Raw genomic sequence first — 13,781 nt, forward strand, 5'->3', positions numbered from 1 at the left:
TTAAATATCGCATTCGAGAACAGTATTATTAATTTATTTTTTTAAATAATGATCACATTTTACACCTAACAGCTAAATAAAGAGCACTGGCAGCAAATATCATACATGGATTTTGATAACCCATTAAAACAAGAAATAAATATTAGAAATTAAAAAACAAAACTGCCGAAAAAACATTTAATTAAAATTAAAAAACTGCAATTTATTTTAGTTATATATAAACTGCACTTTTTGTTCTGGTTTGATTCCATCATGATTTTGTATTATAACGCGTGAACAGAAAGGCATTTATTATCACAAAGGCATATATATTTAAATAGTTTTATATATATTTTTTTTCTTTTTTTTTTATATAGCCTATGACACTCCCGGTAATGTAAGGATCCAACGCGGGGTCATACTTTTAAATCGATTTAGCCTTTGAGCTGCTGCGGAAGAACAAACATACATATTCTTATATACACATACATACAAACATATACCCTAAATACATTACACTCCTTTTTTGTCAGTCGTGTAAAAAGTGTTGCCTCCAGTAATCATAAAAAAAACATTTTTGAATAGCTGTTTATCTAATGAGGAAATATTCTTGAGATAACATCCTTTAGAAGGGTAATGACAGAAACGAAGCCGGTAGCAACTATAATATTGACTCAACAACGGAGGGTGAAAATGAAAAAATGACTGAGTAAACGAGAAAAACATTTTATAAGTGTTTACATTTTAACTACCGTAGGCTGTATAGCTATGCAGTACACTGTACTGTAACGCAGAACAATTTAAAAGCGAAAAGTGTGCTAGACGGAAAACATTTACATGTCAGGAGTTTTACATTTTTCTTAATTTTTCATGAATCTTCAAGAAAAAAAAATTTAGCATTGAGAAATTCTCGTAAAACAGATGTACGTATAGTGGATTAGTTTTGTTTCATATCTTCACAATGGGTGGACTGATTTGGATGAAATTAGGACACAATGATTTGTATAAATGTGGGGAATCTTTGCCATTTCATGTTGGGTCACAATTGATCAAGGAGGCTTGGAGATTGGACCTGATTGATCCAAACTTTTATTCAAACAGCAGATACATTTTTCCACAAAATCGAATGCCCTATAGGTAGCTAAGATATTCTCTAATCGTTTTAAATCTTATTCAAACCGTCTTAAAGGGCCAAGCTTTTTTTTGTGGTTAGACAAAGATAACATTATTGTACTAATTAGATTATTCCATTACATGTCACTTTGGTTATGTATTTGGGCAATTTAATTCGGGGGTGGAGAAAGATAAGCCTTATTTTTTGTCAGTAATCATTTTGTTTAATATCTTAAGACCGGATCTACCGATCTTTAGAAAATTTTGTACGGTTACCTCTGAATGTAGATCATTGAAGTCACTTAATTTTAGCTACTACTGATCAAGGGACTGGGAAAGTACTTTTTTTTTTTAACCTCCGGAACCACCGTTATGTATTGCTTTAGAGGATGAGATGAATAATCTGATGCCATGCCTGACCGGGATTCGAACCCGGGACTTACGGATGAAGGGCCGAGACGCTACCACTCGCGCCACGGAGGCCGGCAAATTTTCTTAATTGTAAACCCTTTTTCATAACTTTTGAATAGCTTTTCTCGTAATTTTTCTTTTTACGAAAGTTATATAACTCTTTTCCTGATTTTTAACTGATAAACTTATAAAATTAAAAATTGAGAAGTTTAATAATGCTGAAATTTTATATTCATCATATTTGTTTTCAGATTTATAAAAAATATTTTGGGAAGTAATAAATATAATGTACATTTTAAATCTTTTATTTTACATATAAATTATTTAAAAAAAAAATCCTTTTTAAAATACACGTACATTTTAAATTTTATGTCGTTCCTGTATACGATGTAATACGGTATAATTATACAGTAACAAAGCGGGACTTAGATACGGTGTTGCTAAAAACAAGTTCGTGATTAACGGAGAAATGAAGTCATTATTTAAAAATGACTCGTTTAAAATACGTTATGCAATCAGACAGAGCGTGGTAGAGTTAAAACACTGTAACAGTGATTATATCCAGGTAGGTAGCATACCTACTATTCCTGACGTGTTCTTCTGTATTTGTATTTAGTATGTATCGATCAGATTAAAGTATTTATTTATTTATCAGAAAAAACTGAGAGCCTTGTGCAAATAAAAGTTGTGCACTTAAACTGTATGCATTGAAGTGGGCTAAAAATAATTTTCAATACTAAGAAAACCTAAAAATACTTAGAAATTTATATAAGAGATTATAAAAAAATTATATATATATTTTTTAATAAATGATGCAAATATTGTTATTCCCCGGAATGTAATTAATCTGTTTTTTTTTTCTTACGTCTGGATGTAATTATACTTCAGTATATCTATTTAATTTATATATTAGCATTAAATTTCTTATTCTCAATTCGCATTAATTTCGGCATATTATTATTCATAGATAACGGTAATAGCTCTAGATAAAATGATTGTGAATATATCCGATATTCACGAGTTTCAAGTTGGCTTTACTTTACTTCGCTTTCAAGGGTTAAGATGCTTAAAGTGCTGCTGTTGAAACCGTCATTCAATTTCCAAAAGCTATTGAAAATTAATTAAAGTTAGTTGCACGCCGAGATTAGTTAACACGATTGCGAAAGACGAAATACTGTTAATGAAACTAAATATTTTTCATAAAGTATAAAAAATATAAACGTGAAGCCAATTTGAAAGTCATTCCAGATTTGAGATATATATAAAGTAAATAAATTTTTCAAAAATTTATGGCAATCATTTACAAATTATGTTTATATTACAATTTTAAGTTCGATGATCATTTCAATTCAAATTGAATGAATGAATGAAGTAAATGAATCAGAATCACTGGTTCCGGCCGATTGTGTCGTTAGACACCCTTGGTATACTTTAGGAGTTCTATTATTTCCCGAAACTGAAAAACTTAAGCTGTATTTCAAAAACTGGAATTGTCAAACGATTTCAAGATATTCCCTTACTGATGTCTTCATTTAAACTATTATTTAAAGAAAATAAATTAATAAGTATTACCTAAGGGCTACATTTTTTGTTAAAGATTATTTTTCTAAACCACTAACAAGTAAAAAATGAAAAATTCACAAATTCCCCCTCCCACAAATTTAAATTGAATAAAGATTTACACAATATTTTAACAAAATAGATAATATATATATATATATATATATTCGTGGCAGAGCCGTAGTGTCTCGCTCGGCCTTTCACCCGAAGGTCCCGGGTTCGAATCTCGGTCAAACGTGACATTTTTCACATGCTACAAAATTCATTATCATCCAATGGCAACTGTAAGTTGTGTAAGCCTATTATTACTGTACAAATAAATAAATAATATATATGTATGACCAAGTGCGAGCAAAACTGGTTCATACAGTTTTAAGATATTTAGTGAAAAGCAATGTGACATATATACATCCATGTGGAAAACTGTTTAAGTTTTTTAGTCTTAATGGACTCCGTTAGGGTGTGAAACATCAAGATTTGTTAAAAACTTGGAAGTTGATTTTTTTTTTACTGATTGCCATACTTTTCCTTTACTTTATAGCTGATAAACATAAAGCAGAAAAAGTAGTATGTTTTACTTTTCTTGATGAGTGGAGGTAGAATTAACCGTTTTACTGAAAGATACAATAACTGGCTGTGTCATATTATCTCTTCCAATCTTTCTTATAGTTATGACACCTGTAATATATTTGATTACAAGGGGCACAAGTCAGATCTGTTTCTCTGAAAGTAATGTTGTTAACTATCTGTAGGAAAATAAAAATATATCTTATAGACCTAAATGTCTGTGACCTGTACTCGATGGGTTTGATATACACTGATGTATACTGATCAGTATACTTGATATACACTGAAATATACTGATATACATCAGTATATTTTTTTTCAGTCGTGTAGATTAAAGTGATGCAGAAAATGGTTAGCATTAATTTACCCTTTAATCTTAATATATCTTAGCCTGGGACATATTATTTAAATAAATATATCATAACTGACATGTTTACTGCTAGGTTGATCTGTCCAAGCCTGGAGGAACCAGTTAGAATTAACTTTTTTGTCTCTTCAGTATATCCGGTTCTAATTAATAACACGTAATTTCCAGGCAATTCACTGATATAACAAGCTTATAGATAACTTAATACAGGAACTGTGGAAACAATTGCCTATGGGACCCAAATCAACAAAACTAATCTAAATATTCGAATACTTTTGAAATATCATACGAATCAATAATTATCTAAGATAATTGTGAAATTGTAGTGATTTCCAGGAATTAATACATATTTATTGCATTTTACCAATCTATCTTTTAACACTTTTTATGATATAAGTGTACTACTTTAATTACTTTATCAAAATTTTGATCACCTATACCATCACCGATAGTGTAAAATTATCTAATGAAATAAATTTTTTTTTCAAATGGGAAAATTTGATTTCAGTAAACTATAATATATATGAATAATTGTATTTTAAATTTATATTCAATTCACCTTGATATGCAAAGCGTTAAAATTTATTTAAATGTAAAGAGTAAACATTCAGCCAGTAAATTCCAGCTAGTATTTTAAAAGAAGTCGTAAATGCTATTCTAGGAAAAATGATAGAATGGAGAATGGCCAAGAAAAAATCCCTAAGAAAATAGGAAAAAAATGGAATTGCCTAACGTCTAACACAAAATTAAGGTATTTGAATAAAGTGATTAGTCTAGAAGGTTGAATATTGCAAAATGTTTGACTACGATCGACAAGGGTCTTCAAAAGAAATCAAAAAGAAACTAAATAAATATTTAAGAATTTGGTTAAAAAAACAAATTTATGGACTGTAAAGAAATGATGCAAAAAAATCAAATATACAAAGTAATAAAAAGGAAATTAGTATATTTCCAAAGTTTTACTTACTAGCGATGTTTTTACGCTAAATTTTTTGGCCCTAAGTTTACAAAACTTTTTTGTACATATACATGTATGAATTTGATGTTAGTATCAACCAATGATTAAAAAATATTACTATTCATGATGCAGGATAAAACTAAAACATAAATTTTAATAAAACTTATTAATTTTTTATATCTACAATCAATCTAAAAAAAAAAACAAATTAAAATTTTCAACATTTCATCTCTAAAGGCAGTATTAGAAACTATTTGTTATACTCTATCTAATATACATACCCTACTCAAGATTGAAACAGCTGTTCAGACACCCAGGCCTATTTTTAATCATTTACTTTAAGATTAAATAAGTCTATGGTAGGAAATCTAATGAAAAACTATAATGTAAAAGCCAAAACATTAACCACTAGCATACAGGAATATTTGTAACAACATAAAAAAACCTTATTACCGAGTTATTGGCCTCTATAAATTCAAATAATCTATTCATAATATTCAAAACATTACAATAAAAGTACAAGCTTCTTTGAAAGCTGCCGTGGTGAATTAATTATCAGTAAAAAAAATAAATAAATAAATAATATTGAATAGCATATAAAGAAATATTTCATTCTATTATGTAATAATATATTACATACATAATGTCAGAGAATGTGTGATTGTGCTATTCCATGAATAAAAGAATAGAATAAAAATATTTTTAAGGAAAATCTAAATCCAATAGTAATCTTCTAGCACCCTTTAAAGATTTTCAACATTTTGTCTTACTACTAAAAGTTATTGGTAGACATAAGAGACATTCGATCATTTTTCAATACATGAAGAAATGATGAACATTATTTAATGACTTGGTATAAAAAATTATTTATTAATTTGCAACAGAATGCATCAAAATCTTTTTCTGAATCACATAGAAGAAAATATTTCAAAAATAATTCTTCCGTTTTGACTTTTTTAAAGGACTTTGAGAAAAAAAGCCAACCGATGGCAAGAAAAAAGTTAGTGTTAAAGGGAAGGGTGATCGTAGTAGTGGAATTTTATTCAAGGTCAGTCATAAATAAATTTATGAAATGCGAATACTTGGCATTATGATGTAGAACAACAATGTAATAAAAATTATTTTCCATTTATGAAGGTAAATTATTTCATTTTGAAATTACGTATTAATTTACACATCCTGACCCTATAGGGGAAGATACCCTCCAAAGGGCAGTTTGATGCCACTACCTCCGTACCTAGCCCTTATAGGCTTTACCAGAGGTCACCTTCAGAACCCCGGCAAAAGGAGGGTTATCTACAAAGAATAAGCTCTAAAACAAAATAAAAACAGTAACAGAAGAATAAGGAAAAAGAGCAATGAGAAACTTAAAAAGTACTGGTAGGAAAGAAAGGTCAAGGACACTAAGATAAGTATTAAATGTCGACAAAATGTTGCATTATTAACAAAATTAATAATTCTGTTGAAGGATGGCACAAAAGTATATTTCCATATTAAATTTAATTAATCAAATATTGTTCTTAGAAATGGTGAATTGCTTAAGTTCAAATTTAAAAGAGTAGTAACTCCTACTATAAAGTTATTTATTTAATATAACTTTAATTTTAAATAGTAATATAAAATAGTACTACCAACTCAACCTTTCAACATTCTTATTCATTACTTCCACCAGTTTTTCATAACATCTACAGAACATTTATACGTAAAAATACATCATCCAAAAATGATGTAATTCGTTTATTAAATCTGTTTTTATAAAGATCAGTGTAGATAAAAAAAGGTAGCGTCTCAGTCTTTCATCCAGAGGTCCCGGGTTCGAATCCCGGTCATGCATGACATTTTCACAAGCTAAAAATCATTCATCTCATCCTCTGAAGCAATATGGTGGTTCCAGAGGTTAAAGAAAAAAATAGAACAAAAAAAAAGGATCCAATACACCTCCACAATCTATCTAAAACTATTTTATGGTCTACTGTATCAAGACGTTTTTAATATCTACAAAAAGACCTGCAACAGATCTTATTTGATGTATTCCCATAAATATTAACAATGCCTGTTCAGTGCTTAATATTTGGCAGAAGCCAAATTCTTATTACTAAAAATCCAGTTTTATTAAAAAAAATGACGACAAGACTTGAATTTTCATAAATTTTTCCAACATATCAGAAAAACTGACAACAATGCAGTGGACCTATAATTCTCTGTTTACTTCTGTTGCCTGTACTTTTATGTAATGGTACTACTACTGCTTTTTTAAGCTTTTCAGAAAACTCCTCACTATGAAACTCTTATTAAATAAAGAATGCCTCAAGAGCTCTCTTTGCTTATATTATATATAAAATATTACACATATTAATAATGAATTTATAACTTTCACGGAAGGTAATTTTTTTAACTTTAATTTGTCTTTACCAAATTCTAAAATTGTTCTTTAATTGCAGCATTTAGTGAAACTTTATAGTAATTAACTTTAAAATGACTGACAACGATTAGAATTTGTAATTTGTTCCTTCATGTTATTACTTTTTTAATTAAATAATGAATTTATTCAATAATATAAGCAATTACATCATCAACTTAAACGTATTGAACCCAACCTAACCACTATTGCCAGTAACGTGGTTATTCTAAACAAAAAGAAACTTTAAGTACAAATAAAATTAAAATAAAACTAACATGAAACAGTTCAGTCACACTGTTGCCACTAATTAATTGTACAGCTTTCTTTGCAGTGTCTGCGAGCGAAAATTACAAGAAAAATCATATGCTTTTAAGCCAAACAGATACTTAATGCTAAGTTTAGATACTTTAATTTTACTAAGTTGTTAAACTTTAAATTTATAAAAGTTAGTAAAAGTTATGTTGCAGTCTAATTCAAAAAGTTAATGTCATTTAAAGTGAAAAGCCAGTGGTTTACTCTATTACAAAAAATATTTATATTATTTATTTCTTTAATATTACTTTGTAATTTGTTAAAATAATTTGGACCGAGATCACTATGAAATTGTTTGAAGAGCATTTTGTTGACTTTAGGTTTAATGAAAATTCAGTCGTTATTGCTCCGGATATTGTGGTACACTCAAGTGGAGCCTTTGTTGCCACTTCTAATGTAAAACAATCTCAATGATTTAAAAACAAATAAATGTTGTACTAGCAAAATTTTTAAATGAAATTATAGTGGATTAGATGATTTGACACAGTTGGCTTTTAATATAATTCAAATAAATTTTTCTTAATTTCCCTAATAATTTCAATGTTAGTCTTATAAGCCCTTTCCCAGCAGGTATATTGTAGACTTCATTGAATCAAACTATAATACAAGGTTTGTAATAATTGGAAATCACAAAAAATTCTTAAGAAGTAAAACTTTCTTATATTTAATTGAGTGGTACTTAACAAATTTGAGATAAGTTTTTTCATGACAATCTATTATCTAAAACTATTCTACGTACTTAAAACAATCAACATTTTCAGTAGATTTACAATTACAGAGTTCACCATTGCAATCAAAATTATGTTAAATTAATGGATCTGTAAAGTGAAATTCCTTGAAACTAAAATTTATGTACTTAGTTTTACTTATGTTAATCATCATTTTATTTATGAAACACCAGGATCTTAAAATATTTAAGTAATTATTATATGTGATTGTAGGTCTTCTGTCTCTATGAGAGAATAGCAGGCCAGTGTCATCTGCAAAGACACTTATAGAACCTGTAAAGTTTTGTCCCAGAAGGCCATTTATAAAAATAACAAATCTGAAGAAAGCGCAAATCCCTGAGGAACTGTCAAAGGTTAACTCAACTTATTATTATTGACTCTGACTCTTTGGCTGCATCCGACCATGAAATTTTCAAACCATTTAATAAATGCTATTTTCCTCATATCTGCAAATTCCAATTTTTGTAATATTTTATGGTTTACAAAGTCAAATGCTTTTTTGCAGTCGATAAAAACGGCAGCTGTTCTACAATTATTATTTATACTACTATATATTTTGCTAACAAAATTAATCAAAGCATCTTCAGTAGATTTATTTTTTGTAAAAACCAAATTGAGTAACACTTTGGAGATGTACTGATTTTAAGTACATCAAGAGCGTGGGCTTCATGCACTTTTCTATTATTTTAAAGACTGAAAGAAGGCTAATGGGTCTTATATTTTCGATGTCATAAATTTTTGCTTTTTGTATATAGGCAGTATACTATGATACTGCTTTTTAGAGATTGTGGGAAAATCTCTGATTCAAAACTTAAATTTATTATATGAGATAAAAAGGGAGCTATTTCACTACTAATAGTTTTTGCTAATTCAGCTGAAAATTCATCAAAACCAACAATTTCTTATTTTTAAAATTTTTAATGATATTACTTCAACATGATTGGTGAGTTTAATGAAAAATGAATGGTTGCTCTGGAAATAATTTAGCTGTGGGGCGGCTGATCATTGTTATCAGTTGTGCTATGGACATCAAAAGGTAATCGTTCAGCTGTGCAGCTAATTGCACCAGGTCCTCTAAAACCGTGCCATCACTAAGACCTACTTTCTTTACAATGATCTCCGGTGAGATTGTTAATTATATTCCACTATTGGCCACTACTGCTAGTCAATATTTCATATCAAAAAACATTCTCTGTTCTCATAATGTGAAGAACTGCTACCAGTTACTGACAGATCTACATTAAATGTAATTAGCCTGTGATTACTATTTCCATTACTTTGTCATTATTTGATTGTGTCATTACTGTTTGTTTCTTTAAATTAGTGTCCACCATCTGTTGATTGTCAAAGTTTGGTTTATTTTATACATGGAATTTATGAGTTGATTATAATTTCAGACACTATACACCACTTCCATCTTTTCTATAACTGCACTAGAGACAGCTGATGAAGATATACTAACATCTATTCTATTCAGAATTCTCTCCCACCTCACAAACATCAATGGGCAAAATAGGATACCAAAGCAAATACAGGAGTTAATTACAGTAATATGTAATTTTCCAAACTGCAGTCCCATAAAAACTTGAGTTGTAGCATTGATAACACTGAAAAACCTTAAACTGTTTTTTTTTTTTTTTTTACTTATCGAGTGTGAATTTTAGTTGTTCAGAAGAATAATAAACCACATTATAACCAAACCCAAAATTTCTCTGGAAAAGCCTTCTCAATAAGAGCTATATCTATATGCTCTCTATTTAAATAAGTATTTAATTCTACTTACCAAAAGAAACAGATTTTGAGTTGTATAAATTTCATACTTATTTTTTTGTAAGCACTCAGTTGTTCAAGCATAGAAATGTAGAACAGAGACTTTTCCAAGTTAATAAATGATTAGAGGGATTTTTAAAAAAATTGTGCATAAACCTGACTTACTGTTTTTTTTAGAGTAGGCTTTGGGGTAATGTCTTTTTACAACACATTGAGCTTATGTATCTAATCTCTTTTAGTGTACCTTGAGTGTATCTTAATTATATCTAGATGCAAACTCCCTAGAGTACTTCCCATCCAATCCAGATATAGTTTTGAGGAATTGATATTCTGTGCCAGCAATTGATCCCTTACTTTTGTAATGCAAGAATATTTTATCTTAGAGTATCCTATCATATTGTAAAGGAATAGAGAGAATTGGAAAATACTACTGCAGTTTTCATTGTTTTCACTCACATAACATCCAAAATAAGTTTTAAATACTTAATGAACTTGGCATATATTGAAAGAAAAGTTGCCCTCTTTTAGGAATCATTCTTTAATCTGGTTTTTTCCGTAGATAATTATCTGTTATGTTAATACCTATTCAATTGCATCTCAAAGGTTTGCAGGCACCCTCCCAGTTACAAGGCCTCATTGTTTCTACAAGGAATTACATGGAATTATTATTATATTAATTTAATATTTTATTAACAGTAATCGTGAAAATGAGATTACCTTTATGGAAATGTAATAGGTTTGGATAAATCAGTAAATATTATAATTAGTTATTTTATATTTACATTTTAGTACAAATTTTACAATGAAATATGAAAATTTAGATAACAATACATAGACATAATAGAAATCAAAGTTATTTTTTAAGTTTTGCCTTTTTGTATGGTTAATACATTGGCAATCATCATGGAGATGCAGTGACATATGGAGTAGTAAAATGCATTGAAACGATACCTAAAACTCAACTTATATAATGACACAATAACTAAACAAGTTACATGTCATATATCACAAATTTAAACCTGAGATTAAAAGCAATATGATTTTAGTTAAACTGATTGAAAAAAAAATTCTCAATAAAAGAGCCGCATGTAAGAAAAAGTTTAAAGTAGTACTTGTTAATACGCTTATGGTACTATCTTTTGATTATGCAGTTAATTACACAATAGATGGTAACTACAATTTTCCTAAAAAAAAAAAATCTTAAGTAAATTCATTAAAGGAATTCAAAGAAATTTTCATTTTCAGATTCATTAGAATTTGTACTGCAAGCTTGCATGATGTTTTTTTTTACTCACTCAATGTATGATAATATCCTATGAACACTTACAATACCGGTGTAATTAATATCCAATATAAATATTCTTCTATTCTGTATATTATTTGTATGATACTTTGCTTGAAATTTTGAAATATAATTTATATGAAATGATTTGATAATATACAAATAATTGGAAGAGTTAGGACCATTAATACTTTAATAGAGGTTTTGCACAAATCTTATCGATTTAATGAAAATTAAGTTTCAGTATTTTTTAGGATTTAAAGTGTTTAATTATCAATTTTCCCCAAAAAAGTTTCCTCTCTTTGGGAAAAAAATATTAAATGTTCTTGGAAAATATTTCCTAAGGACATAGAAATAACCATAATATACAGTTCAAAATGCTGTCCTGGAGAACAAGAGAATTATAGAATGCTGCTGGTTTTTTTTTTGGTTTTAAATGTGCTATATTAAATCTTTACACTAATGTATTATCTGCAATCATAAATGTTGCAGTAGATGTTTTTAAAAATTTGAAGTAAATGAACAGTCCAAATGCATGCAAACCAATATCAAAATTAAAATGAATGCTCAATTAGATTTTTTCCATATTCCAATGCAACCATTTACTGATCATTTACGCAGGCATATACTGACAATTAAATGCTTTTGTGAGATCATTATAAACGCTAACTGCAAAATGAAATTTATCAACGTCTTTTAATATTTCTGTTATATATTCATGAATAGCTTAAGTTATACTTTTTCCTTTTCTAAAGTCAAATTGAAGTGGGTATATTTATTCACTTCATCAACAGGACTTTTTAATCAATTAAAAGCTACCATTTACCCTTTTAAAAATTTTATATGATTATGGGAGTTGAGCAAGATGTCTGTAATTAGTTAGTGTTTTTGGTGATATATTTTTAGAGAAGATCAGCATTATTAAAGATTAAGTGTTAGGGATGATACACTGGTACTAAATGATATAATTGCTGAGTAAACTAGTGTGCTATCAGATCGCAATATTGTTTCACCATGAAACAAGATGTATCATAATAACCAGCAAGTAAAGACATATACATCTTCAGTACATCTATAAATATTCTCTCTCTCTCTCTCACATAGGACCCAAAAACTTTGAGTGATCTGAAGAACAGGGATTTCAAAATAGTCATTCTCCATCTTAAACAGCAGTAGTTATGACTGGTTGTCCGTCCTTTGTATGGGTAAAAATGTATTTTGTCCAGTTGTGAGTGATACTCAGACCACTAGGAAGTGACTGTATTTCGTTTATAATTTTTTTTTTTTTTAATTTTGAATTACTTTTATTTTATATTTTTTAGTCAAGTAACTGGAGGCAGATGCAGCCAGTTAGTTATGTTGGACATACAGTAACAGTGGCTAACTTGGTTGAGCTGCCCTTAAAAATCAAAATTCAAAAAACCAGAAAATAGTTTTTGGATATTTTTCTAAAGAGTATTTCTAATTCCAAGTCTGGTGAATATCTGATTTAGTATTTGTGGAAATTGGGAAAATTTGCAATCATTGTTCAAATTCTTTTTACCTTTATTCACTCCTTTCAAGATTGAATTTCGAAAAATCTAGAAAGTGGTTTTTAGTTATTTACATGAAAATTATGCACACAAAAAATAAGTTGATATCTGATTAATTCTGCGAAATTAAAAAAACAACCAGGTTTCAAAATTCATTTTAACCCTTTAAACTCAAAATTAAAAAAAAATCCTTTATTGTGCACATTGGAAGAAGAATGTAAAGTTGGTCTCTTTTAGAAGTAAGAAGTGTATTATTTTTATTGTAACAAATATTCTTTACATGAATGAGAAGAAGAAAGTTAGTTTATAAAATAATGAAATGATACACGAATCAGAACATACTGCCCGCAAAAAATCATATGATTTTTTTGTAATATAAATTGTTACAATAATTCAATGAAAATAATGAGTATACAATGCTGTGTAGTTTATTCCATAATATAGAACAATGAATAAAGTTAAATTTATATATTTAAATATAATAATACTTACAATGATTATGATGTGAAAATAATGCTTACTTCAAACTGCATTCATAAATTGGGAAGTCCGCATACAAATGTAATGAATAATACTTTTAGCGTTAATGTGTACATGTATGTACGCGTACATGATGCAAGGTGCATGTACGTAGTAACTATTCACATAGACTGCCCAAGAGTGTAACATGATATAAATATACATATTTATTACAAACAGTGATACAATAGTTATGAATACATTAATAATATTGTGAAATAAAAATTAAATGAAACTGTAATAAAATATGCAAATAATAAACCCAGTCATTAGAGATTAATA

The 13,781-nt window shown here is 28.4% G+C and overlaps 1 protein-coding gene across 1 annotated transcript in view; it reads right to left on the reverse strand.

The window, feature by feature from the left end:
* The window catches only part of LOC142318975 (facilitated trehalose transporter Tret1-like), a 230,986-nt gene extending 217,405 nt beyond the window's left edge, over positions 1-13,581 (reverse strand). Inside the window, exon 1 of the mRNA XM_075355712.1 lies at positions 13,473-13,581. The gene's annotated coding sequence lies outside the window, so the exon portion shown is untranslated. The remainder of the gene's footprint in view (positions 1-13,472) is intronic.
* Between the last annotated feature and the right edge of the window lie 200 nt (positions 13,582-13,781).

Source organism: Lycorma delicatula, chromosome 2, assembly GCF_047948215.1.
Source record: "Lycorma delicatula isolate Av1 chromosome 2, ASM4794821v1, whole genome shotgun sequence".
NCBI classification, from domain to species: Eukaryota; Metazoa; Arthropoda; class Insecta; order Hemiptera; family Fulgoridae; genus Lycorma; species Lycorma delicatula.